The sequence below is a fragment of the Mustela nivalis genome (assembly GCF_964662115.1).
Source record: "Mustela nivalis genome assembly, chromosome: 9".
NCBI lineage: Eukaryota > Metazoa > Chordata > Mammalia > Carnivora > Mustelidae > Mustela > Mustela nivalis.
In genome coordinates this window covers 82,156,104-82,183,463 of record NC_139028.1, presented here as the reverse complement: position 1 = coordinate 82,183,463, position 27,360 = coordinate 82,156,104, and the positions used below count along the sequence as shown (strand labels likewise).

The following is a 27,360-nucleotide window of genomic DNA, read 5'->3' as shown; positions in this document are numbered from 1 at the left end:
CTAGAGGGAAAAGCTTATTTTGGAAGAAACCATAGAAACTATATTCATTAATTTTCCGGACATCTTAATCTTCTCACACACTCACACTTGATGCACTGACCTTGACAAGTATGTCACCAATGTTAAAGTCGTCCTAGGCAAAAACTCATGGTTTGGAGATTAAGCCAATGACCTCTTGCTTGTGTGTTCCCAATTTATCTGTTCTGTTTTGAACAACCATGTCTCCTTTCTGGGTTTGATATACTGACTTGATATCCTATCTTGCCTTTTCACATTATATATCATTTCAGAGTCTGTCCCTGACATTTAGGACTTCAGTAATCGGGCAGATTGGGCTATAGCCCCTTGTAAAGCTCTACCACTCCCTATTGGCCTGTGGTGGAGACTCGATTTCAAGTTCCCAGTGGACTTTTCTTCCCCTGGGGGACTCCCAGTTTCCTCCAGGAAGAGTAAGAGAGTAGAGGAATTAGGCAAAATTTTGACAAGTTTGCTATTCCTCTTTGCTATCACAAATGTACAGTCAGTGCCTTATGATAGGGACCCGGCTGATGCTTGACCAAATTCAAACAACAGGCAATTAACAGGGAAATTTGCATGGGGAAAAGCTGTTCTCAACATTTCCTGACTTCTGATCCTTACATCGAACATTGTGTGTGTGCACAGGCAAGACAGTTCTCTTCTGGGTCTTCATGTCACTCTCTGTAAAACTGATTATAAGAACAGTTATCTCCTAAAAAAGTAAATACCCAGATCAATGTTTGTTTGTGAAGAGTTACGCTAGAATTGAAAAGGCCCCTATCAATTAAGCTGATGGTTTTCTCCCGTTTCCCTTGGAATACCAGGAAATCTTGATGGGATTTTAGTGTGTTGTGTGTGGATGTGTATAGTGTATAGAATGTTTATATATTAAATTATGTCATTTGAACTAGACATAATTTTTAGTAGAAAATATGACTTTATTATATGTCTGCCAAGAAGTCAGAATCACTAGTGTCCTAGGGTTGGGAGTTGGGGCAGACAGGCCATCAGAGCAAGCATGAATTTCCATTTCTGTTTTCCTACATGCTTGTTCCTCAATCATTCCTTTTTTAAAAGACAGATACTGTAGAAAGTATCAAATTATCAAGAAATATATATGGAAGAAATCTTGAAATTTGAGCCAATACTTGTCTCAAAAAATTCTTGCTCACTTTGGAGGCAGAATGTTCCAGCTTGGTTCGAGGAGCTCCTAATCTCCAAAGAGCATAGCTTCAAAACCACTGTGGTCACATCTCAATAGCATCCTCTGAAGCAACTCCCCCCGCCCCCACATTTTTCCTTGAAAAGAACGGTAAGCTAAAATAAGGTGGTTTTGCCCAGCTGGGGATTGAGATGCTAATATTTCCAAAGAGAATGAATCCAGAGTTTAGCATAAATACATAAAATGTACATTTCTCATTTCTAATAATCTTTTACATTTTGACATAGAACATTCACACTGCACTCATTCGTGGACCCGGTGCCTAATTTGAAACATATTTTCCATTGGAGAGATGATTTTATATGGCAAAGGAAATAACTCCTGTAGTCCCTCTGTGTATATTGAAAAAGAAGTCTGGAGCCATTATATAGTGTATGCTTAAGTTTTGATTAAAAGATACCATGAAAATCCCACTAGAACTCAGCCCAAGGTAAGGGATTTGATTCGAACATATTGAAAAAAGATTGGGTGCCCAAATACCAGTTTTAAGTATCTTTTCTTACTGAACTATGTAATAAACAATCCACATGAATGTAAAAACCAGCAACTTCCTGAATCATGGTCACATCTGTTTTCCAGTCAAACTTAAATCCCCTATCTCTAAATTTAGTGAATAATTCATTTTAGATCTGGAAGAGAATTTAGTCCAATTCCCCTCATATTACAGATGAGGAAATTGAGGCACAGAGAGATTTCTCCTCCAAAACCCCTACAAATCCTTCCAGTCTCAGCCTAAGTCACTCCTTGGGGGAAGATTTCCCTGATTCCCGCCACCACCAAAAATGAGGTCTCACTGATAGATATTCACAAATTCCTCTGTATTTTTCCTTCAGAGTGCTTAACATAACTTGTAACATAATTGTGCAATTTTTTTTATGACTTTTTGGTTTAGAATTTGTCATCATGAGGGAAAGCTCCATGAAGCTCTATGAGCTGGATACTCACTGAGGAGCATATGCCAGGCGCAGAGGATGTGTCCAGGAAGTATTCAGTAAATCAAGTAAATTAAGTGGCATGCAATGACAAAAATATATGTGTTACTTCATTTATAAACTAAGAGGATGGTCTAGATGATCCTTAAAATTCATGCCAACTAACATAAAATCTATGAATGCTCAGCGAGGTCTGGTGTTCTTTCTGCTCTGCCACAAATGTCAGAGAAGGGAAGTCTTGTTGCTATTCATAGTTTTTCCATTTCCTGTTTGTGTAACTTTGAGCAAATTATTCTCTACATTGAAGCTCGATTTCTTTAATAGAAAAAAATAATAATAAAATCTATTTTCTGACTCATTTGTTTTTTTAATCTTGTTTTTTAATTGTGGTAAAAATAGATAACACAAAATTTGCCATTTTAACCATTTTTAAGTGTACAGAGTTCTGTGTCATGGAGTACATTCATGTTGTTGTACAACAATTACCACTGTCTATCTCTGGAAATTTTTTCATCTTCCCAACACATTTATTTTTATACTCTCATCTTACCAATCCTTCCCTCTTTCTCAAACCTCCAATCCATTTACCTCTCCTCATCATCCATCATTTGTACTAGAATCTATTGCCGTGCAACAGACGATTTATTGGGCTCACAATTCTGCGTGGGGGTTCCTCTGGTCTGGTCTGGGCCCAATTGATATTACTTGATTTTGTTTGTGAGTTTGCAGTCAATTGGTAAGTTGACTGAGACTTGGCTGGTCTTGGATGACCTTACGCATATACCTAGCAGTAGGTTGGTTGTTGGCAGGCATGACAAGAGTGACTAAGTCATGTAATTTTCATCCTCCCAATAGGATAATGAAAGCTTATTCATATCGAGGTGATGGCAATATCCCAAGAGCACGGATAGGTCAAGACCCAATGATCAAATGCTTTTCAAGCCTTTTGTTAACCAAAGGAAGTCAAACGGCCATTTTCAGTGTGGAGGAGACCACAACAAATTAGGGAACATTACTACAAAAATATATAACACATTTGTTAACCAACTGGATTCCATGCTCTACCACAGGGTCATTCATTTCTACACATAATCAACTCCCTTCCTAGTTCTTCCTCCAAAATACTCTAATGGAAAAAACTTCAAACTCTGGTGAACCTATTCTTTTTTTTTTTTTTTAAGATTTTATTTATTTGTTTGACAGAGAGAGATCACAAGTAGGCAGAGAGGCAGGCAGAGAGAGAAAGGGGGAAGCAGGCCCCCCGCTGAGCAGAGAGCCTGATGCAGGCTTAATCCCAGGACCCTGAGACCATGACCCTAGCCAAAGGCAGAGGCTTAACCCACTGAGCCACCCAGGCGCCCCCAATCTGCCTATTCTATCCTGCATTGGAGCAATTTATATTACTGAAAAAAATCATCCAAGCAGGCTAGATGTAGTCACTTGTAATTCGTGAATTCCGTCTAGGCACTGAGTGTTACTTATCAGTCTCACTTACTTTTCTGACTAATTCACTTTGTTATCATCCTAAAAAATGATCTTACTTCATAATATCCTTCACATAAACAGGCTGAGGGAGAGAGAAAATCAGAGAAGCATGAGAGAGTTTCCTTCTCTTGCTGGTAACAACTCTCCTGCATTTACTAACACAGTCCTGGCCGTTCATCTAGATCTGTCTCTCAAGTCAATTTCTTCAGGCTTAACCTGTTTCTTGTGCTCCTTGCTCGTATGCCCAATTGCCTCCCTGGCATCTCACTGAGATGTTTGCTAGGCAGCTCAAACATAACCTGCCCAAAGAGAACACTCGATTCTGTTTGTTTCTTCACCATCACCCTCTAACACGCGAAGCTCATCTCTCTCCCAGTTTTCCTCCATTTTTAAGGGCACCTAACAAGGTTGCAAAAGTCAATAGCTGGGAGCCACTGTTGTTTCCTCTTTCTTGCTTGCCCCTCATGAATCCATTAGTAAGTCTAGTCAGATTCCAAAAATATGTATCTAATCCACATGCCTCTTTATATTTCTGCTTCCACTATCCTTGCCAGGCTACCATCACCCCTCATCACCTGAAGCATCTTCTTTTTTTTTTAATTAATTAATTTATTTGACAGAGAGAGAGAGACATTGATCACAAGTAGGCAGAGCAGCAGGTGGAGAGGGGGAAGCAGGCGGAGAGAGAGCGGGGAGCAGGCTCCATGCTGAGCAGAGAGACCAATGTGGGGCTTGATCCTAGGACCCTGAGACCATGACCTGAGCCAAAGGCAGAAGCTTAACCCACTGAGCCACCCAGGCACCCCCGAAGTCCCTTCTTAACCGCTCTTCCATCTCCTTCTCTTGAACACCTCAGGCTACTCTCTACCAAAATCTTGCAAGAACACAAATGATCATATTGCTCCTTTCCTTAAAATTCTCTAATGGTTTTCCACTACACATAGAATTATGTCCAAATTCTTTACGGCTGTCTGCAAGGCTCTGGATGGTTGCTGCCTCCCCTCTCCCCAACTTCACCTCACATTGCTCTTCTCTGTTTCTTACGCCTCAGCCACTCTGACCTGAGTTCTACTGCCTGAACACACTAGACTTGTTCCTGCCTCAGTGGCTCTGGCACTTATTATTTTCTCTGCCTGGGATGTTGTTCCTGTGGTGAAACTTTATTGTAAATCAGGTCTCACCTCAGATGTCACCTGGCCATCCTTTTTAATGTTGCTTCTCCTCCACTTGTCCTCACACATAGCTAAATACAACCCTGCTCATTCTCCATCACAATATTCTGCTTTTTTCTCACAGTGTATGTATTACTTGAGATTTTTTGTTTATATCTATTCCACTAGAATATAAAATCCTCAGTTGCTGAGGATGTGCTATTTTGTTCAGTACCTTATTCCCAGCTTTAAGGACAAACTATGAAAAGTTGTAGGTATTCAATAAATACTCACCTTAAAAAGAGAATAACTAAGCCTTTCACATTGCACAATTTCTGTGAGAAATTATTTTAAATGCATTTGAAACACTAGTATATTCTAGTCACTCAGTCAATGTTGTTCATCTCTTTCCTCATAATTGAAAATGAATATTTTTTCTATCTTCTTCCCTTGGCTCCCAGCAGTTTCTAGACACAATATGCACGTAATGATTATTTTTTATAGCAAATCAATGATTCCATAATAAATGCACTAACTTTGGTCACTATGGATTCCATAGAATATTTTGATCAAGATATTTTTGGTGATAAGAAACATAAATCCACTTATATTAACTTATATATAAGGAATAATCATAATAAAGGCAAAGGTGTCATCTTATAGATGCACAGAAAATACAGCCATGACCTCTCTGAGGCTTGGGACCAGGAACTAGAAAATTATCACATACCATGGCTATTTCTTTGGAAATGGCATGATGTTTTTGTCTAGATCATTCTCACTCTGCAGTTCATGTCTTACTAGTGTTTCAAGCAACGGCTACCCCAACCCTGGCTTTATATTAGTTCATAGTTCAAATAAACAAAAGAAAGTAAACTAATGTCTGAGAATTACATTTCCAAACTCCTGTGAAGAAAATCCAATTTGTCCAGACTGGGTCAAATACTCACCACTACTCAAACAAGTATATCCAAGAGTTGTGGATATATATTATCAGATGACTTTGGAGGTCCACACCCCTGTGTGTTCATGTGTGTGGGGGTGGGGGGAGTGTAGAGTTCTCAGAAAAAAATGAAGAAATAAAGGAATGGACAAATTCCTCAAAATACATTTACCTTTTAAGGTCCACAAGTTCAATTTACAGAGGAATGGAGAATGTATCTCTAATGACTGCTTTGGTCTTTAGATCTTAGCTGGTTTTCTATGACCATGTCCCATTCAAATGGTGTAAAATACACTGAGAAGGGATAGTTGGCCCAGATATATGTGGAGAGTTTGCCTTGTTTCTGTCACTTGTGAGACTTCACACTCACTGTGAAGTTGGTGTCTGATATGTGTAAATTACAAGTCAGATACACAAAGCACTCACAATATGGGGGCAAGAAGTCTTGTCTGATAATGCTGAAGGAACAAATGTAATTGGCATTTTGATCAGGATACACATGTTCCCAGGAAGAACCATTCTGAAGCAAGCTACCGAGCAGAGATTGAAACTGAGATGCAAATAGATACTACTTTCATCTTTGACCTCCAGAGGAGTCTGATTTATTAAAAGTGTAGGAAAACAGAATGATTTGATTCCTGGTGTTAGCACAGGCACTGCAGTAGAATCATGGAAAGAAAGGAAAGTGGATTTCTTTGAATCCTTTTTTGCCTTACCCTCTGAAGACAAGCTTATACATTTCCCCTGCATAAGAGAGAAGTGTTTATTGAATTTTAGGACATAGTTCTTCTGCCTGCCACTTTCCATTCTGTGACTGCCTGGTGAAGAATGAACACCCTTCAAATTGAGAGGTAGGCAAGAGTGAGAAAAAGGTGAAAATTAGACTGACTTCTTTGAGCATGGAATGAAAGAAAGATAAAGATAAGGGCAAGAAACTGAATGTTGCCTTGTATTTTAGACAGTCTAGATCAGAGGAAAAATATTTGCAATGGTCTTGAGGTCAAGTCCAGCTACATTTTAGCAATATCAGGGAATAGTAAATGTTGGATAAGGAAAGGCTACTTTTGCCTTGAGTAAGTAATATAGAAATTGTAGGATTTATCACTTGTTCCTCATATTTCAAACTTTACTTCATAACCATGTATTAAGACCTGACACCCTGGACCAGGGCAAAACAGAATGTACACCAGACTCCATTTTTCTTTATCTGGTACGCCATCCAGCCAAACTCATTGGACTTAACTCTGCTAGCTCTTTTGAACAGTCCGTATCAGCTAATTGCTGGCAAATACACTTCTATTTATTTATTCATTCATTCTTGCATTTCTTAACACATTCATTTTCCCAAAAGATTTTTTTTTGAGAAACGTTCAAATTCCAGGTACTGTTCTAGAAATATAGGCTATAATAAGGCAAAGAAGAAGGATGAGGAAGAGGAGGAGAAAAATTAATCAGGACTTTGCAGAGTACTTTGTTTTGTTGAGCACTTACTCTGGGTGGTAGTTAATTTATATGTGTCAGCTTGGCTAGGCTGTAGTGCCCAGTTGTTTGCTCAGACTCCAGTCTGGATGTTGTTGTGAAGGTGTTCTGTAGCTGTCATTTAATATTTAAAAGATCACCCATGATAATGTGAGTGGGCCTCCTCTAATCGACTGAAGGCCTGAAGAGCAAAACTGAGGTTAACTAGAAACAAAGGGATTCTGCCTCTAAACTGTAACATAGAAGTTCTTCCTGAATTACAGCCTATCAGCCTGACCTACAGATGTTAGCCCAAAGATTGCAATATTGACTTCTGTTTCCAGCCTGCTGTCCTGCTTAGATTTTGATTTGCCAACCTCCACAATCATGAGAATGAATTCCCTTAAAATTTCTCTCTCTCCTCCCCGACACCTCCTCTCTCTTTCTTCTCTATATTAGGCACTTCCCTAAAGCTTTATATTTACCTAATATTTCATGTCATCTCTGTAACCAGAGGCAGATCCAGATATTATCAGGCCTGAAAGTAGTCAATTTGGAAGGCTATTTTTAAGAAAAACAATACACAAAAATACAAAATTACTAATACAAAATTAGATACTGAATTTGGAATGAACTTGTGTTCATGAGTCTTTGAAATTTATCCTTTATTGATGTCATGGTAAAGTCACCTCTCTTTATAACAATCTGTGAGATAACATTATTATTTTTATTTTTCCCAACTGATATATGAGGGAATAGAGATTTAAAAGACTGACTTGCCCCATGATCAGGATTGGATGATGTAAAATTCTAGAATAATTTATATCTCATGCTTGAGGCTTAAGGCACTTTATGTAAGTATATTAGGTAATATTCCAAACAGGAAGTTTCTATTTTGGATTGAAGAAAGACAATTCTGAGAGGTCTGTGCCTTCCAATTTGATGTACCTTTTTAATTTCTAGATCCAAAATGTTCTATCACCACCACTGACCAAACACAGAACACAGAGAAACAATGCACCATGTAATCAAAGTCTTGAAACCCACATAGCGCTGATATATTAGGATTTATGGTCACAAAGTGGGAATAGCACATTTTAAAAAAAAGAAAAGAAACTGAGGGCGCCTGGATGGTGCAGTCGATTGGGTGACTGGCTCTTGGTTTCAGCTGAAGTCCTGATCTCAGGGTTGTAGGATCAAGCCTGTGTTGGGGTCTATGTTCCATGCAGAATCTGTCTGAAACTCTCTCTACCTCTCCCTCTTCCCCTTGCCCCTGCACACACAGTCTCTCTCTAAAATATATAATAAATAAAGCTTTAAAAAAAAACTGGAGCAAAATGGAGTGATTTTAATACTAAAGTATTTTAAAATATATTTCCTTTTTTCTTATTCTTTATTCTCAACCAAATGTCATATATTATATTCAAGATACTTGGCTTTATAAAACAAATATTATTGGACTTGCAAAGAGCTGTTGTTTTTTGTTTGTTTGTTTGTTTGTTTGTTTTAATGAGAGAGAGAAAGACAGAGAGAGGAGGGACAGAGGAAGAGGTTGGGAGAGAATCTTAAGCAGGCTCCACATGGAACCTGACTTGGGGCTGGATCTCACAATTCTGAGATCATGACCTGAGTTGAAATCAAGGATCAGGTGCTTAACTTACTGAGCCATCCAGGCACCCATGGGACCTAGAACAAGCTTTAAATAAATCTTAATATTTTGCCATATTTGCTCCAGATTTTTAAAAACAAAATATTATAGATAAAAGTTAAGCCACCATTGTAGTCCCTCCTCAATCATATTTCTTTCTACCTCAATGTTTACTGGTAGAATAAATAAATAATTGAACTAATGAACAAATCCAGTTGCAATAATACTTTCTCTCCTTTCCTTCTCAGCAAAGTCATAAGTGCTTCCAACCTCTACTCCAATAAACACTAGCAAATACCATATGGATTTGAGTGAAGAGACTGGAAATGGATGCTCTGATCCACCCAAAATGTTAATAATGTCATTGGGCAATACACTCAGTTGGAATGGAAAACCCTGAAACAACTAAGAATTAGTCCATTCCTTAATCTTTAATCAACAGATAGGCACTTGATACATCTGTCTTTTAAAAATTCCTTTCAGAATCTCCCTCCGTCCATTTTTAGAATCATAGAATCACTTTTCTTTCATTTCTAGTGAGATCTATAGCTTTAGGCAAGGACTAACGCCACCAAAGTTTATGAAAAATCAGCATCCATATGTGAAAGTCACTTTTAGCATGAAAGGTGTGATATTTTATACTCTGTTGGAAAGAGAAAAATGATATAGACATAGGTAAGAGAATCACTTCAAAGTTGTGTGATCTATAACATCTAAAGAATTCCTGTCTTTGAGTTCTGCTCTGGCTTTCTTGTTCATGGCTTGTAATCTCTGGCTGGCCTTCACCACTGGGTTGAGAGAGGAACGAGCCGTTCCCCAACCACACCAGGGTTCAGAATTCTTCTTCTCACTGAAGGGAAGTAGAAGTCTGGTCTATAGCTGAAAAGAGACATTTATTAAATTGAATGTCCAAACAGCCAGTAGCTCAAACTCTGAGCCAGACAAGCTTGATTTAGTATCCTGGCTTTTCACTTTACTCATTGTATAAAGCCTGAACAAGTGATCCCTTCGCTCTAACTTAGTTTCTTCATCTATGATATGGAAATAATAACAGTAACTCCTTCACTAGGTTAACATTTAATTAGATATTTCATCTAAGTTTGTTGTATTGTGCACAACATAGAGTCGATGTGCTCCAAAGGTATGTTACTTTAATTAATATTCTTTTTTTTGAGAGAGAGAGAGTGGGAGAGGGACAGAAGGAGAAGGAGAGAGAGTATCTTAAGCAGGCTCCATGCCCAACATGGAACCTGACTCAGGACTGAGATCATGACCCTGAGATCATGACCTAAGCCAAAATCTAGAATCAGACACTTAACCAACTGAGCCGCCCAAGCACCTGGTTAATATTTTTAAAAACCAGGACCTGAACTGGGGCCTCTATATCTCCCAAAGTCACTTCAGGAGCCACCAAGTGCTTACATTATGACCTTACTCTCTGACCACAGGTGATGGTTTTGGTGTGGGCATCTGATGAGTCCTTTCCCGATAATTTTGGAACTAGACCTGAGAAGCAGACTCTCTTTGAGTGGGTTCTGCCAAAGAAATAAAACTCAGAAGTTGACTTCTAAGGCAGCCATGATCATCTATTATGAATAAAAAGCTGGTTTTTGGTGGAAGGGAAGGATAACATCCACATGTAAAAGAAATAGATATGAAAAGCAGTAGTGTCTTAACAGCATCTGAATCTCTAATTGCAGTTGGTCCTGAGATGCAGCCAAATCCCTGCATTCAGTAAGGTCTGCATGTTCTACAGCATGTCTCAATAAACTTCCAATACATATATAGTTTATCCATTATACTTGATACTGACATCATATATAATCATATCTCAATAAATCTCCTTTATACTTAAATTAGTCAAAGCTGAATTTCTATTTCTTGCTAGCAACAGCAGCAATTAAAAATACATGATCTTGGGGCGCCTGGGTGGCTCAGTGGGTTAAAGCCTCTGCCTTCAGCTCAGGTCATGATCCCAGGGTCCTGGGATTCAGCTCTGCATCGGGCTCTCTGCTCAGCGGGGAGCCCACTTCCCACCCCCCCACCCCCCCGCCTCTGCCTGCCTCTCTGCTTACTTGTGATCTCTGTCTGTCAAATAAATAAATAAAATCTTTTTTTTTAAAAAGATACATAATCTCATTTACTTTTCAGTAATGCTGAAAGGTAAATATATCATTCACATTTTACAGATAAGGAAATCAATTTTCAATGAGTCGTTGCCCAAGGTCAGACCACTGATGAAAAGTTGAACCCAGTTGCAATATCCTTCTGCCTCCAAGTCTTTATTCCCGCTTGTCCCTTCCCTCGCTCATGTTCTTGCCTTTTCTTTCTGTTGTCCTCTCTCCCTTCACCTAACTTCTCTTGTACTTTAGGTACCAGCCTACCTTTCCTTTAAGAAGTTCTTCTTGACTCTAAGGACCAGGTCAAGGTTTTCATCCTACACTCCGTAGTGTCTATGCTTCCCCTTATGGTAGTATTTATCAGCCTGTATCCTGAATGCCTCTCTTCTTTTCTGTATGTTCCACTGTACTATAAACTGTCTAAATGGAGGAGGGGTTCTCTTTTCCACCTTTGAATTTCATGCCCGTCATAGCCCCTGGCATAAAATAGATCTTCTCTACATGCACTTGGATTTGAATGGGTAAAGGATATATTTACAGGAGGAAGAAAGGGAGATCCTTATATCTCCAAAATCACACAAGTGAGGAAATTGCCAACTTTCTCATGTGGAAGATCCCCTAGAGAAGGTCAGAACCTTCTCTTCCTGGGCTACATTCTCCTATCTTATAAAATCATATAAATCATCTTTGTGCTTAACAGCCTCCTCTTCTAAAACCCCTCTCCATTTCCCTGCAGCTTTGCAGCTCTGCTCTAATTAGGAGGTGAGAGTGGAAATAAAAAATAAAGGCAATTTAAACACTCTGAGCTATCATATGGCAGTTCTACAGAATGGAAAAATGTGTCTTAGGCTGATAATGTTCATAACATTTCTGGCTTTAAATGCTGTCCTCGTAATCTCCAGAAATAGAAGCTATGGGTTTTCATTAAGTTTTACTTCAGACTGTCAACAAGTATCTGGTTTTCATATTTTTTTTCTTGACATCCAAGGAAGTATGTGCATAAAAATAACATGCATGCATACACATACACACACAGAAAGAGAATGTAAGTTTTAAACAAAATAATTAAATCTAATCATTAATCTAATGTTGAATCTAATAATTCAATCTAAAATAATTACAATATTATCAAAGATTCTTCAAAGTTGAATCAATCATAATGAAGAAAGTAGAAAGAATAATATTTGCAGAGATAAATTTTTGATGAGTACCACCTGCACCTAATTAAACTTTTCTCCTCAGAAATGATCTCAAGTAAAGGAAGACCAATTGGAATGGAGGCTAAAATGAGCTATCAAATATGAGATTTTTCTTTCTTTTTTTTTTTTTTTTTTTGGTACTTCACTTGGTGAGCCTCATCTCTCAGCTTGATAGAGAACACAGCATGCCTTTTTGTAGGGACCATACTGAAATGGTTTTGAATTATTAGGACTTCTGGGAAATTGTGCCTCTTTTGGATAGGTGAGCTGTGCTGAAGCTGTGAGTCTGTCACCATCCTCATTAAACAAAATTCTGAGAGATCAAATCCTCATGCGTGTTTGGACCAGAAGCTTTCAAACAGCTGTTGAGCAGTGAGGGGTCTACTTTGTGGCCAATAGCCATCCAAGTTGTTCTTTAAAAGCATCGTCTCCTAAGCAAATGGAAGGAAGGGGACAAGAGCTCTTCAGCACTGCAGGGGACACTGCAAACAAAAAGATATGCAGTGTAAGTGCTTTCAGGGTAGTGCAGCTTGGCTCCAGAACACAGAGACTTTGACTTTCTTCGTGCAGGATGGGGGATGGGGGAAGAGAAGAAATCACAGAAGCACAGAGGGTTAACACAATTAGACCAAAGCTCTTATAATGTGGGGAATTGAGTTTGAGTAAAGGACTATATTCCTCAATCACTGTCGAAACTATTTTCCATAGGAAGCTTTCTGGTTCTCAAGTCTGTAAGTTTCATTGCATTTAAAACCCTCTATGAACTATGTTTACCGTCCATGATTTTTTTTTTTTTTAACTGAAAGTTGCTATTTCTGAATTTTGGTGTGATGGAACAATCTGTTCAGCTGTACCTCTTCATTTGCTGATTATAATAAGGAAAGGGTTAGTTGTTCTACAAATACAATTTATCACGAAAGGTGCTAACTCAAAGAGATAAATTAAATTGATGTTTGTATTTATTGCCATGAAGATGAAAAGAGTTACTTGGAAATAAGCTGCAAACCTGTTCCAACCAGAATGCAAGTGAAAATCAATAATTCATTCTCATACATCTTCCTGTACTTTGCTGGCAATTGCAGACAAAATTAACAGCAACTCTGACAACCAAAAGGAATGACTCTACCATGTTTCCCCAGGAGGCCTGCACCATTTCAGTCCCAGTGACATTATGAGCAATTGGCTTTGGGATTTATTATAGTTAGGGGGAGGGGCCGGAGTGAGGATGGTTTGGACTTGCCACCAGTGCCAATGGAGGTGAGTACCTGGGCTTTCTTAGCAGTTTTCTGAGACATGGAGCAGAAGAGAAAGGAGGGTGCTTGAAAGCTGCCAGCAACCACACATTAAAAATGCAGTCAGATCATTTAATACACTCTCCATCTCCTATTGGACCCCATACTTTTTGGTCTGAGATTCTCTCTGCACATCTGCTGCTTTATCTTCTTTAAGGAACTGCTCCCTCTGTCAGGCTCTCATTTTCTGTGTGTCTTTTGAGGCTCGATTAGCAATGGCAAAAACTGTAGCCATAAGTCTCAGTGACCTCTTTATGTTCGTGCCTATCACCATATAAATGACAAAATCTCTTTACCTAAATTCAGGAGTGAGAGATAAAAAAGGGAGACCAGGCAATAAAGAATAAAAAATGGAGAAAATGAATTCTCTCTTTGGATTTCCCCAACTCAAAATATCTACCCTCGTCCATTTAATTCTGTCCAGTGGGGTAAAGTCGTATGGTCCAAATATGGCTACTAAATTGCCCTCTTTCTAAAGGTCCAGTGGTTGAGGTAAATTCTAATAAAAGAAGTGCTGACTGGGAGATGATTATGGCATCTTTAATGACTAAGTCAACACCAAAACTGCATTGTGAGATCAAATTGGATGAGCGTCCTATGAATATTGATCACAGAAGATGGAAAAATAGAGACATGGTCAACTAAGGGCATGATCATTCAGAACACAGCATGGTATGCTGTACAAATTAAGCTCTTAGATAACTGATTGATTGTTGGTTGGATGAGATCATAAATAAGCAAAAAGTGGTCATATTAGTAAAGAGAGACAGATCCATCATTCGTTAAATGCTAATTGAACACCAACTGTGTTTTAGGTATTGTTCTAAACACTAGAGATACATCAGTAAACTAAACAGAATATAGCTTGCCCACATGCAGCTGTGGTCCGTAACGGGAGATAGAAAATAAATAAGTAATTCATAATGTAATGTGTTGTAGTGATAAGAATGTTTTTATAAAACATAGACAACAGAATTCTATGTTGGCTAGTACTTTGTTTATTGAGTACTTACTTTATGCCAGGCCCTGCTCTATATCCTTCATGCATTCTCTCACATTCAGTTTTCCTGTCATGTGGCTACCTGATTATCCCTGTTTGATGAATGAGGTTTCTGAGACACTGAAGAGGGTTTCTGCTCAGGAGACATAGCTTTGAAGTCGCTGAGTTGGGAAAGGAGCACAGGTTTACTTAACATGAGAGATGATGCACTTTAAGTTCTGCATTGTGTGTGGTTCTTCGAAGGTGTCCAGTGAATGCATGTTTAAGACATACATTCTAATATCAATTACCAGCTCATCCTAATGAAAAATATGCGGAAACTCTTAGCCAAGAAATATTCTCTTTTCCAATGGAGCCTGGATTTCTCTTCTTTATTCCAGTTGTTTTTGCAAAAAAAAGAGCCATAAGAGTAATTGTGAAATACCTCTTGATCATGATTTTACAGGTGATACCAGTCACATCGAGTGAGTTTGAATAATGGTTGAACTTTAGACTGTCTGTCTTAATCAAAGCTTTCTTTTAAATATATGCTCCTCTCTAGCATTTGAAGAGCACATATTGCTGTGGTTTTTAAGCTTATCAAAAGGTCACACTAAGATAAATTATAAGTGGAAAAGGGGAGAAATGATAAGGGAGAGGAGTGGGGACTTGTAGCAAAGGGAAAGAGCAGACCCTGCGGGAAGACATTTGGATCAGTGGGGGATAGTCAGGGTTGATGAATGTAAGGAGGAACGTGATCTAATTCCTATAAATGCCCTATAAGAAGGGCAGGTCCAAAGCACAGTCCCTCCAAAGAAGGCTCTCTCAGAATCTAAGAAAAGATTCTGCCTGAAAAGAGTCTGAGTTAAGTCCTATCTGTCCCTTGCCAGACAAGGTCTTGCCTGGGAGGGACTGCGTCTTACCAGGATGTGGGGCTTTGAATAAGAAAGCTGGCAAGAAGCAGTCTTGGCATAGGGATCATTCATTCCCTTTCCCATTTGTACCATTCTTTTTTTCCCTGAATCTGATAGCTAGGGACTTTTTCTCTCAGACACTTTGACCACAGGCAAGTCAGCTCCTGCAACGCTCTTTTTGCCTAGAAAGTAACATGTCTAAAATTCATAACAAGAATGAATTTGGTCCAACCAACTTTGTTTATCAAAGGAGAGCACTCTTCTGAAGGGTTCTTTCACTCACTCAAGACTTTCAAAGTCATCAAATCCACATCATGAATTTTTTTAATCAAGAAAGGCAATTTTAACATAACTGTATCCAATGAACTAAAAATAATACAGTCTGGATTTAATTTTAAAATTTCTTCTTTTTCCAGTACTGTTAGATCTGATTCTGATTCTTCCTGTTTCTTTCTTTTCCCTAATTGCTCAGTATATTTTCCATATTTTGTTTAATGCTATTTAAAGACTACTACCCATTCTTCCCCCTTTTTTAATAAGAGAAATTTTAGCTGCAGATGTGGTCACCCAGATAAAGACTACATTTCCCAGCCTCCTTTGCAGATAGGCATGGCCATGTGATTAGGTTTGGGCCAGTGGAAATAGATCAGAGCCATGCATTTGACTTCTGGATTATGACTCTTCCTGACTACTGACATATTAAAGTAGAAGAGGGACATCCATGAACATGCAGAAAAGACAACACTCTCAAGACTGAAAAGCAACAAAATGAACACGCCTCACTCCTCAGTACTGTCGACTCATCCTACAGCCTTGGGCTCCTGTCTCAGAGATGAGAGAGAAATAAACCTTGAACTGGCCAAACCATTCAAACAACTATGTTTTAGGGTCTTTTTCTTAAAACATGCAAGCCTACATTCTAACTACTATACTCTGCTCAGGTCCCACCTCATTTTTCATTGCTTTGGTCACTCCATGCACCAGGATTCTACTATTGATCAGAATCTTGACTTCTAATTGCTTAAAATGTGGGTTTGGAGTTGCCATCAATGAAATTTAAACATTTCCTCATTCCAATGCACCCACTGCAGGAAATCATCTTTCTTTGTTTTCATAGACCTACTGGAAGAGCATCTGACCAGTATCAAAGCTTCCTAAGTATGCAGTTGGAAATTCTTTAGAATTTGTCCAGACCATTCCTAGCCTTTTAACTCTATCACCTTATTCATGCTCCATGTTGCAAAGAGCACACAAAACCAGACCAATAAAGAAGAGCAGAAAGTTTCAACATTTTCCCAACACCCTTTCCATTTAGCTTTTCTTAAAACTTTATCTACAACAGTAACATTAGTTCATTTTTATTTTTAAAAGTTGTCTTGAATCTCAGAAAAGATCATTTAAAATTGTCAACAAGGGGCACCTGGGCAGCCCAATGAGTGAAGCCTCTGCCTTCTGCTCAGGTCACGATCTCAGGATCCTGGGATCAAGCCCCAGGTCAAGCCTTGCATCAAGCCCCGCATTGGGCTCTCTGTTCAACAGGGAGCCTGCTTCCCACATCCCCCACTCTGCCTGACTGCATCTCTGCCTATTGTGATCTCTGTCTGTCAAATAAATAAATAAAATCTTTGGAAAAAAAAATTGTCAATAAGCCCAGTACCCAGAGTTTACCATTCTACTAACCCTTTAATATTTTGGTTTATATTTTCCTATTTTATTTTTGTTATTTTTCCAAATAAATTTCACATTTAAAAACTAACAGTCAACTAAGCATCTACTTTTGGCTCAGGTCATGATCCCTGGAAACCCACATCAGGGGCTTCTTGCTCAGCAGGGAGCCTGCTTCTCCCTCTGTCTCTCTGCCACTTCCCTTGTTTGTGCTCCGTCTCTCACTCTCTCTCTCTGAGACAAATAAATAAATAATTTCTTTTTTTTTTTAAAGTAAAGAAATAAAAATTAACTATTTAAGTGTCACATTTAAATTTTCACATTTAAAAACTAACTGAACTCTCTATTATGTGTATTCATCAGGATATGCCAATTGCTAAAACAACGCCAGTTGCAGGGCTTAACATAACAAAGGTGTATGATGCTCTCACTTAAATTAATAGCTGAATTGGTTCACTTGGGATATTTACTGTATTTAATCGTTCAGAAACCCAGTCTTTTCCATCTGGGTGCTATGCCATCATTAGGTGCTTCCAAGTCCTATACTGCATTTGCTAGATCTGGCAGGAAGATAAGAGTTAGCATGGAGGCATGAAGCGTCTCATAGGAGATTTCAGGTCTCAGCTTCTGCCTACATTCTATTGACTGAAAATCAGACATTTAAGAACATCTAAATGCAAGAGACTGGGAAGTACAATTTAGCTGGAAGGAAAGGTCGCTTTTGATGAACACCTGCTCTATTTCTACAATGTAGTGTGTTCCTATGTGAGTAAATATTCTCAGAAAATGTAACTTCAAATGATTGCCTAGATAGTTCCCACCTACTCTGATACCCATATCCCTGGTTCTCGAATAGCTAACGATGTGCTCCAGCTTTCACTTCTGTTTGTGGAAGTATCTCTTTAATTTTCCATTTTATCTTTCTATCCATTTCTTGGCCATGTTCTCTCTTCTTCCTTCAACATTTCACCAGAGTGTTAGTGGGAAATTTTCTACTCTCAATCTGCAGCCTCAGAAACCAATTAGCTCCAAACATTGATATGCATGCAGAAGCATGGGAAATAGGAAGGATGTTACGAACCTGCCAACCACTCACCTTTTTGGTGTCCATTAATAGCTCCTTATTTAATTTGGAAAATCATCCCCTCCACCATTCTCAATCAACAACTTTAAATGAAACTGACTTCACCTAGGAGTCATTGGATAAAACCTATAGCTGATTAATTAAAACATCATATTTTCCTCTCCAGGTATTTCAAGTGAAAGGAAGTCTGTGCGAGAGTGGCTGAACCTTAGAAGAAAGCAAAGCAGAAGAAATCCAAATCATTTGGGTTAGGCTTCTGTCTCTTTCAACAAAGAGTCCCAACTAATAAATATGGAAACAAGGAGGGAGCAATTCAGCTTTCACCAATTCAAGGAGAGACAACTCCAGAAAAAGAAAACAAAGCAGCATTTAGGAAACAGCAAAATATATCAAAAATGAGCAAATTTTTTTAAAAAATAAAAGCATTCTTACTGCGCAACTCAGTAAACAGAGTAAAGCAAAAGAGGAAGAGTATTTGATCAAGTAGAGAAGATAATATCTCAAAGTTGGTTCAGTAGTTAATTCCAAGATTATTGAATTTATGCCATGGTATCCACATGAGTAGAGCCAGATAAGTTTCACCAGTGAAAACACAGGCATATTCTTAAAGTGTCAACAGAGCCACTTTGTATATTTTTGTGGACAGATTAGGCTTTCTGCCTCAGGTTACAAAAAAACATTTAATAAGGTTCTCCAGCTCATCCTGAGCAAAGGTTGAGTGTGGACTTGGCAAGAAGATCAGCTACCTATTGTCCAGGTGAAAAGCAGTGATTCTCCAGAGAAAGTTGTGGAAAGGCAGAATGGATTCTCCCTTGCCATCATCTTAGGGCTTAGATACATTCCTGGGTCATGGGCTTGGGAAGGGCTTTCTTCTTACATAGATTACCACATGAAAGAGAACAGGTGATAGCTTATACTTAAAATATGACTGTTATTACCCTTTAGATTGTTTAAAACTTGATGACAAAATTGCCATGTTACTTTTTGATTAGACAAGAGGTGGGAATGGTTGCCTTTGTGGTAGAACACGGCTTCTTGGAAAACCATATAAATGGGTCATTTACTTTTGAGAGTGCTTTGTAGGAATTATAATAAAAAATAGAATTGTCTCAGAAGCTGTGTAATGAAGGTGCTAAACTGCTTGATGTGCTAAAATGAATGTTTGTTGATGACCGGCATAGCCACATCTCTGAATGTGACACTTGCTTCAGAGAAGGTTTAATTTCGAAGTATGGATCTAGAAAAACATGTTTCCAAAATATCTTAAGGAGTTACATAGTCTTCCTTTGGACTATTCTGTCACAAGAGAACAACATTTGTCAACATCACCAACAACTTCCATGTTGTAAAAATATAAGGGTCAATTTCAACCACCATGATCACCCCTTCCCTCCTGAAATATTTCTCTCTTCTGAATTCTGCATCAACTAGAAGGACTTATGTTGCATTACTAACATCTGGCTTAAAAATAAAATGAATTTGTGGGGGGAGAGGGGGTGCCTGGGTGGCTCAGTTGGTTAAGTTCCAAATCTTGATTTTGGCTCAGGTCATGATCTAGGGGTTGTGAAATTGAGCCCCACATCCTGCTCCATGTTCTCGGGGAATCTGGGATTCTCTCTTTCTCCCTGTCCCTCTGCCACCCCTTCCCCATTCTCTAAATAAATAAACAAACAAATAAAGGTATTTATGGTTTATATAAATGTGTAAAGTTCAGAAGTAGCACAGGATAGGTCCAGGCAGAGCTTTGTGCAGGTTCTGGCTCCATTTATATACAGTTCTTTCAGCTCTGCCCTTCTTCAGGAGTCAGCTTCCTCCATAGCTCTACTTTTTGTGGTTACAAGATAACTTCCCGCTACATCTAGGGTTAAGAGCTTATTCATTTATAACTAGTAAAAAAAGACAGCTTTTCTTTAACTGTGGAAAAATGAAAACTTATGTTTCATATTGATTGGAACAGACTGGAATGGAATCTTGTGGTCAAAAAAATGTCATGCACTACCTGACTTAAGCCATCTGCTTCTCCAACTACATTTCACCCCATGCTGCACATTCCCACTGGGCCCCAGAAACATTGTCCAAGCTTGTTCCCATGAGCACTTCCTTCAGCTGGAAGTACTCTTCCTCCAGATATTTGCACAAGTGGCTGCTTCTTCCTTCCAGAGCCACGCTTACATATCATCTCTGATAGTGAATATGGTGGGTGTCTACCCATATTCCCTTTGCTGTGCTGGTGCAGCCATCCCCAGCTATTGGGTGTGTTGGTTATTAACAGCTCACACCTGCCACCTTTTCCAAAAAACTGCCCCAAACCCCATAGTTTAAGAGGTTACATTCTCCTCACCAGGAGGGGGAATGAAGCCAGTGACTAACCGACAGGTAGCTACAAAAGGTCAACCTTCTTGCTTCGAGGTGGTACCAGTTGTATCGTGTAATTTGTGTTCTGGAGCTCTTGGTGGGACCAGGCTTAAGGACCCCACATCTGAGACCACATCCCTGCTTTGCTTTCTTTCCCTGGCCTCTTTTTCCCCTAGTTCCCCTTCTGCTAAGAACATACATTCAATAAATCACTCAGGGATCTCCATCTCAGCTTCACTTTTAAGAAATTCTGTAGGAGTTTCCTCCTCAGAGAGGTTTTCTTGACAACCAAGTCTAAGGTAGCACTCGGCTCTCCCACCATTCTCTCTCCCAGTACTCTCACTTATTTTTCCCTAACACGTACCATTCTGAAATTTCTTATTTGTTTTTTTATTTACTTATTTATTTGTTTACTTACTTACTTTTAAAAATTTGTCTCCTAAACATGTAATAAACTCCATGACAAACATGCAGTATCTGCCTGTGCATGGTCACATAGTCCGTATTGGTTGAATGAATGGCATGTAGGCTTTCATGGATGAGGAGGAAAATGTTTTTTCTGTCTGGACTTCGATCTCTTCAGGCTGGCCTCTGAGGTGGGCAGATGCTTTCCAGCACAGCTGCAGATGAAGGGGGAAAGGTGATGTATGCTACTGGGACATAGGCTAAGAGCATGGCAGGGAGTTATTCACGGATCTTTCTAGGAAGTCAGGCCTGAAATGAGTGAAATCAGGCCTGAAATGAGTGAAGCATCCTATATGAGAAGCCTGAGAAATTCCCAAGTCACATAGCCTCTAAACTGCCTGCCCAGAGACTTCCCCCAGTGAGAGCCTAAGGGTTGAACTGGCCTGGAGACATTCTGTTTAGCTCACATTGTTTGATGATTTGCCATTATGTTTGCCAGTATTTAAAAATAATAATTCTGGGATGCCACATAAATATCTCGATTTTCTGCCTCTCAGAAAAAGGTGGCATCAGTTCCACTGGGCCATAATCAGCTGGAACTGAGGAACTGCTGTCCCCTTTCAAGTGGGTGTGAATTTTCTGTGTTACCACATCTCTATTCTCCTTTCTCCTTTTGTGTACTACGCTTGACCCCTGTAGGCCTTTGAATAGTAATCCTAAGTAGTGATCAGTTGAAAACCTTCTAGAATCCCGGATCCCTTCTTTGACCCACCTTTGTAGAATCTTCAGGTTATCGTGAGCTGCGTTGTAACTAAGGGAAAGACTAGAGTGGTAAAGGGACAAGTCTGGGTGGAGGGAAACACTGGGGCTGAAACCCAGCCAGAACTCTGCTGCCAACCATGTACTTTGAAGCCAGGCGGCTGAAAGAAATGGCATCCCATTCCAATCTCCCTCTTTGTAATTCACTGGCAAAGGGCAGGCCACATGTGAGAGAGCAATAGCCCCTCAGGCCAGGCCGGCGGTATCAAGAAGGGTCCCTGCTGGAAGCTCTCCAGTCACTTTGCAGCACGTCATGGGTGGATCAGTCCTCTGGCGCCAAATTCATCAGAAACCCAGTCAGTGACTCAGATGGATAAGGGCACCCCAAGGGAATCTCCCCAAAAAGGAAATTTAGACATCAAGACAAGAGTGGACCTCAGGGGGCACCTGGATGGCGCAGTGGGTTAAAGCCTCTGCCTTCGGCTCAGGTCATGATCCCAGGGTCCTGGGATCGAGCCCCGTATCGGGCTCTCTGCTATGCGGGGAGCCTGCTTCCTCCTCTCTCTCTCTGTGCCTGCTTCTCTGCCTACTTGTGATCTCTTGTCTGTCAAATAAATAAAAATATTAAAAGAAAAAAAAAAAAAGAGTGGACCTCAGGTTTAGCTGTTACGTGATCTCATTAGGACCCAGAAGCAGAGTGACCTAGAGGGATTCTGGTTTTATTTGATTTTCAAGCAACTTTTCAGCTGCACAGATCTTACCTTGAGATACGTATGGTTGACGGGAGAATACTCACTCCCAATAACAGCTCTACCTTCTGCAGTGACTGCTGTTGCCATTGCGTTGAAGAGATCCAGTTAGTTTTCTGAGTAACGTTAAGCATAGACCAAGATGAACTGCCAAGTGGAAAAAATTAGACTCTTGACTGATTTGGGATACCAGTCACACAGCCAAGTACACTTGTTTTATGCCCTTGTCTCCAGTGCTCATTTTATTTCTCGCCCTTTGATCTAGGACTTCTGCCATCTGACTCTTGAGGGAATCGACAACGTGTCTTATCCCACTGACTCCTTGTCAGCAGAATGACCGTGTAGCGTCTCTGTGATGTCTTCCTCACTGGCCGGAATACATCTTTACTCTCCCACTTCTGGCCGTGTCAGACCATCACATTCCCACACATCTTGGAGAGAATGCTAGGCAACCAATGCCCCCAATAAGCCAAGTGTTAGAATATTTCGCAAGACTTTTATTACTCATACTAATGGAAAAAAATGGAGAGATGATGAAGAATAGCTGCTTTGTGGTCCCCAATTGAACAAGCTCTGAAAAACTGAGAGACTTCTAGGATCTCTTAAGACCAGAGGGAGGTTGTTATGGCTTGCATTATGTTCCCCGTCCCCAAATTTATATGTTGAAGTCTTAGCCCACAGGACTTCAGAATGTGACTTTATTTGGAAATCAGGTCTTTGTAGGTATAATTAGTTGAGTGAAGATAATGTCACATTGAACTAAGGTGGGTCCCTAATCCAGTGTGACTGGTATCTTTATAAAAAGAATGCCATGTAAAGAGACAGACGAGTACACAGGGAGAAGAATGTCACACAAAGATTGGAGTTATAATGTCATAAGCCAAGGAACCAACCAAAACTAGAAGAGTGGCCTGGGGCAGATCACTCACTAGCCCGTCTACCAAGAGCTTGGCCCTGCTGACAGCCTGAATTCAGATTTCTGGCCTCCAGAACTGTGAGATAATTAATTTCTGTTGCTCCAAGCTACCCGGCTTGTGATGCTTTCTAATGACAGCCCTAGGAAGCAAATGCGGAGGTGTTCTGAGTTTCCCTCCACTCAATTCTATATTAGGTGAGAGGCACGGTTTGGGTACTGTGGGAAAATGTAAAGAGAAATAAAACATGATTACTTCCTTCAGTACATTTGCCGGGAAGCACCAATAATAAGACAATAATAAATAAGGGTTATGTGAAAATAAAAGTAACTTCTTGTCAGTGAGCAAAATAGAGAATGACATGCCAGGCTTCCAGCTCATTCCCTTATTTTCAGTGTCCCTTTCTCCTCCCCCCCACACGGGGTCTTCATGCAGTCCTGCTCGTGCCCAACCGCACTGAAGAATGTCCTATTAGTCCTGGGTTGTAGCCCTAGATCAGACAAATCAAAGGTTACCTCTGAGTCTTGATTTTTTTTTTTATTTGAAAAAAAAAAAATGAGAATAATCACTCTTCTCCCTTCTAAGTCACTACATTGGAGTGAGGATCAAATTACAGAGAGTAACTGAAGGCATTTTGAAAACCTGTAATAGATCATAAAATATTCATAGTTACCAATGGGCTAATATGTTTATATCCGGTGAAATGCTTTCCTTTTATTGAGAGCCTTTTGCAGAGCTGCTAACTTCACCCAAATGGGGAAGCTTGAAGTCCCTGCATTTGTTTGGCTCCCTACAGAGATTTACGCAGTTCACAGATCAAGTCATCTGACTTAATTTTTGCCACAATTTAGTGAGCTCTGCATTTTATGCCCATTTTGAAGATGAGGACACTGACCTTAGAGAAATGAAATGGTTTGCTCATAGATAGTTGGAAGTATGGATGCAAGAGAGCAAGGTTCTTGTCTCATAGCATTGAAGAATGAATCTCGCAGACAATGAGTTAAATGAACGTTTTTCAAGCAAGAGTACAGAAAAAGCTCTCAGAAGTGAGAAGGGTCCCGATGGGGTGGCCACTGAGGGTCTCCAGCATTGTTCTTTTATAGAAAGTTAACCAGGGAATTTAAGTCTTTTGACTTCTCTACTTGACAGCACCTTTGTGTAAGCAGGACTAGTGGTAACATCTTTAATGGCTCACTTCTTTTTAGGATCTGTTTATTTTCTGTTGACCATAGGAGACCTGTTGGGAGCCGTGAGGCCTGGTGGAGGGCACTGCCCCACTAGGTTAAGGTTTGAGCTGATGCAGGCCTAACCCTGCCGAGGGCCAGAGAGCCCCGCCAGGCTGCCAAGGGCCGGATAGCCTTGCAGATAAGCATGGTCTGAGTCTCTTGCCTTTTACTCTGATCCCCATTATCTCTCTCAAATAAGGAGCCCCTTGCTAATCTGCTGCAAACATTTCTCAGGCTTATGGGCCGGAGCATCTTTAAGAAGGTAAATTATTCTGTACCTAGGACAATGGAGAACTTTAGATGTGTATAATAGACGGTCTCCTCCCTAAACTGATGTTTGTCCAAGGCTTTCACAAGAGGAGCCATTAAAATACACCCTGCCTCTTGCAAAGGTAATGCCTTCTCTTTCCTACTTCCCTCCTATATACTTAATTTCTTCAGATAGCTTCTTGTTTTCCATTAACCTATCTCTTGTTTCCCTGCACACCCAAGAATAAGTCACCAAATAGCACCTCCCATGGCTTTTTGAGGGACATGATTACTCAAGAAGCAAAACCCCATCCGTGGCGCCAGTCTGTACCCATTATAGCTTAGCTAGAATAACATGGGCTGAACAAAGAGAAATTATTTGATGAGTGCTTGAGTCCTTTGATGTCCTTTGCATGAATGTAAACCCCCTGCCTCCCTGTAAACTGCCTATATAAGAAGCTTGATAATCAGAACAAAGGTGGAGATGCCTGACTACTGACCAGAACTCACTATGTGGTTCTCCCATCCATCTCGCTGACACCACCCCTCCTTTGGGGACACCTGGACCTTCCCTGGCTGGACACTGGCAGAGATTGTATTAAATAAGACTATCCCCCTTCTCAGACACGTAGGGCAGGGGGGTCAAGAGTGTTCCCTTATCTCTGGTTTCCTTACACCTCCACATTCTTGGGATTTCTGTGAGACTACTCATGGAGACCCTTACCTTGCCCTGCCTGTCCCTTTCTCAACATGATGTGAGGCCAACTCCAACATTGAATTTGTCAGCTCCTAGGAAGGGGGATGTTTTGGACCACCCATACATTTCTGTGCTTTTAAAAATAAACCCTTAATGCAGGCAACTATAATGTCCACCATTACTGATAAAGAAGTATGATTTTGACCTTATAAGCCCCCTGGTGATACTTTAAGATTTTACTTTTGTTTCCAGACATATCATAAAAAACCATGTTCTATCAAAAAAAAATTTTTTTTTAAGAAATACAACTTCAAAAAAAAAAAAAAAAGGAAAGCACTAAAAAATGATGGAGTATGGTCAAACCTTAACTTGAATCTACCATTTGGATGAGTCTACTTTTCTCTGAGTTGAGTGCATCAGCTTCCTTGAGGAAAGAAACCAATTTAGGATTATTTCCAGAACAAATATGCTTTGAGATATGAGTGAAAAAACAACCAAAATTGAGATACTTTGTCTTGTCCTTGTGGATAACCTTGAGCTTCAGACGGGCTTTTCAAAGAGAAGAAAGAGAGAAGTTATTATTTCATAAATATTGTGTCTAGTTCTTTCAATCTAGAGTTGTGAAAGCCAGGGACAAGTGGATCACTCTGACTTGGACTCCTTCTGCAAGGTGCAAAAAGCATGAATCATGTATTTGTCAATATATTTTGATTATCCACATCCTGCTCTTGGGTTTGAGCTGTGAGTAGGTGGATATGAATCAAAGGAAAAGTCAAGCTTCTATCTTAACATCTGGAAAGACACTATGATTCCCAGAGTACATCATCTTCCCCCACACCATGTCTGCCCCGGCGCTCTTGTACAGAACCCACTTCCAGTCCCTCCCCACTCCTATGCAACATCCTATGAGACAGAAATGCTCATCTTAGGCTCCACTAAAAATTCTCTTGAATATAACATCTAAACAGTGTAGTCTGCCATCTAAGACCCAGCATGTCCAGGCTAATCATCCCATTCAGTCTCGTGCCTGTTCCTAAGCATATGTGATAGTCCATCCACATCACCTGCTCATGCCTCCAAACACACCACTGTAGCTACACCTCCATGATCTGCCAGTGATGTGGCCTCTGAGTCTATGCCTTTCCTCCTCTTATAAGGTGGGAAAACATCTATTCCACTTTCAAAGTCTAGTTTGATGTCTTCTCTCTGTCTCTGACTTTCCTTCTGACAAGAAGAATTAACTTAATGAGGAGGATAATATAATTCTGCCTGCATATTGACTATGCATGAATTCTATGACCATGAATTCTCCCATTAATTATTTGTTGAGTTCCTAATCTATGTTAGGCCTTGGAGATAATATGGAGAGCGAAAGATATGCCTCCCAGCGTTTACAGTTTAGTGGGAAAAATAATTTAATATTAACATTATTAACAAATAAATGCCTAATCACAAATTGTGATAAATCATGTGTAAAAGTGAAATGGTACAGTGGCATATTTATGACAGAAATGATTGTGAATTTCTGTTGATATGCAGAATTTGCTGCCCAAATGAGAGATTCTATATGTATGAAGTTCGTTCTTTCTTTCTTTCTTTCTTTCTTTCTTTCTTTCTTTCTTTCTCTCTTTCTTTTTAAGATTTTATTTGTTTGTTCAAGAGAGACAATGAGAGAGAGAGCATGAGAGGGGAGAAGGTCAAAGGGAGAAGCAGATTCCCCATGGAACTGGAAACCCAATGTGGGACTCCATCCTGGGACTCCAGGATCATGACCTGAGTCATGATCAGTCTGTTGCTTAACTGAGTCATGATCAGTCCATTGCTTAACCAACTGAGCCACCCAGGAGCCTTCTCTCTCTCTCTCTCTTTTTTTTTTTTTTTTTTTTTTTTGCCCTG

General features: G+C 39.8%; 1 long non-coding RNA gene across 1 annotated transcript; it reads right to left on the bottom strand.

Moving 5' to 3' along the window:
• Positions 1-5,196: 5,196 nt before the first annotated feature.
• LOC309841215 lies at positions 5,197-22,736 on the bottom strand. The gene is made up of 3 exons (XR_014299056.1): positions 22,391-22,736; positions 20,888-21,085; positions 5,197-5,275 (listed from the first exon to the last, which is right to left on the bottom strand). It is a non-coding gene; the product is annotated as an uncharacterized lncRNA (long non-coding RNA).
• Positions 22,737-27,360: the final 4,624 nt, after the last annotated feature.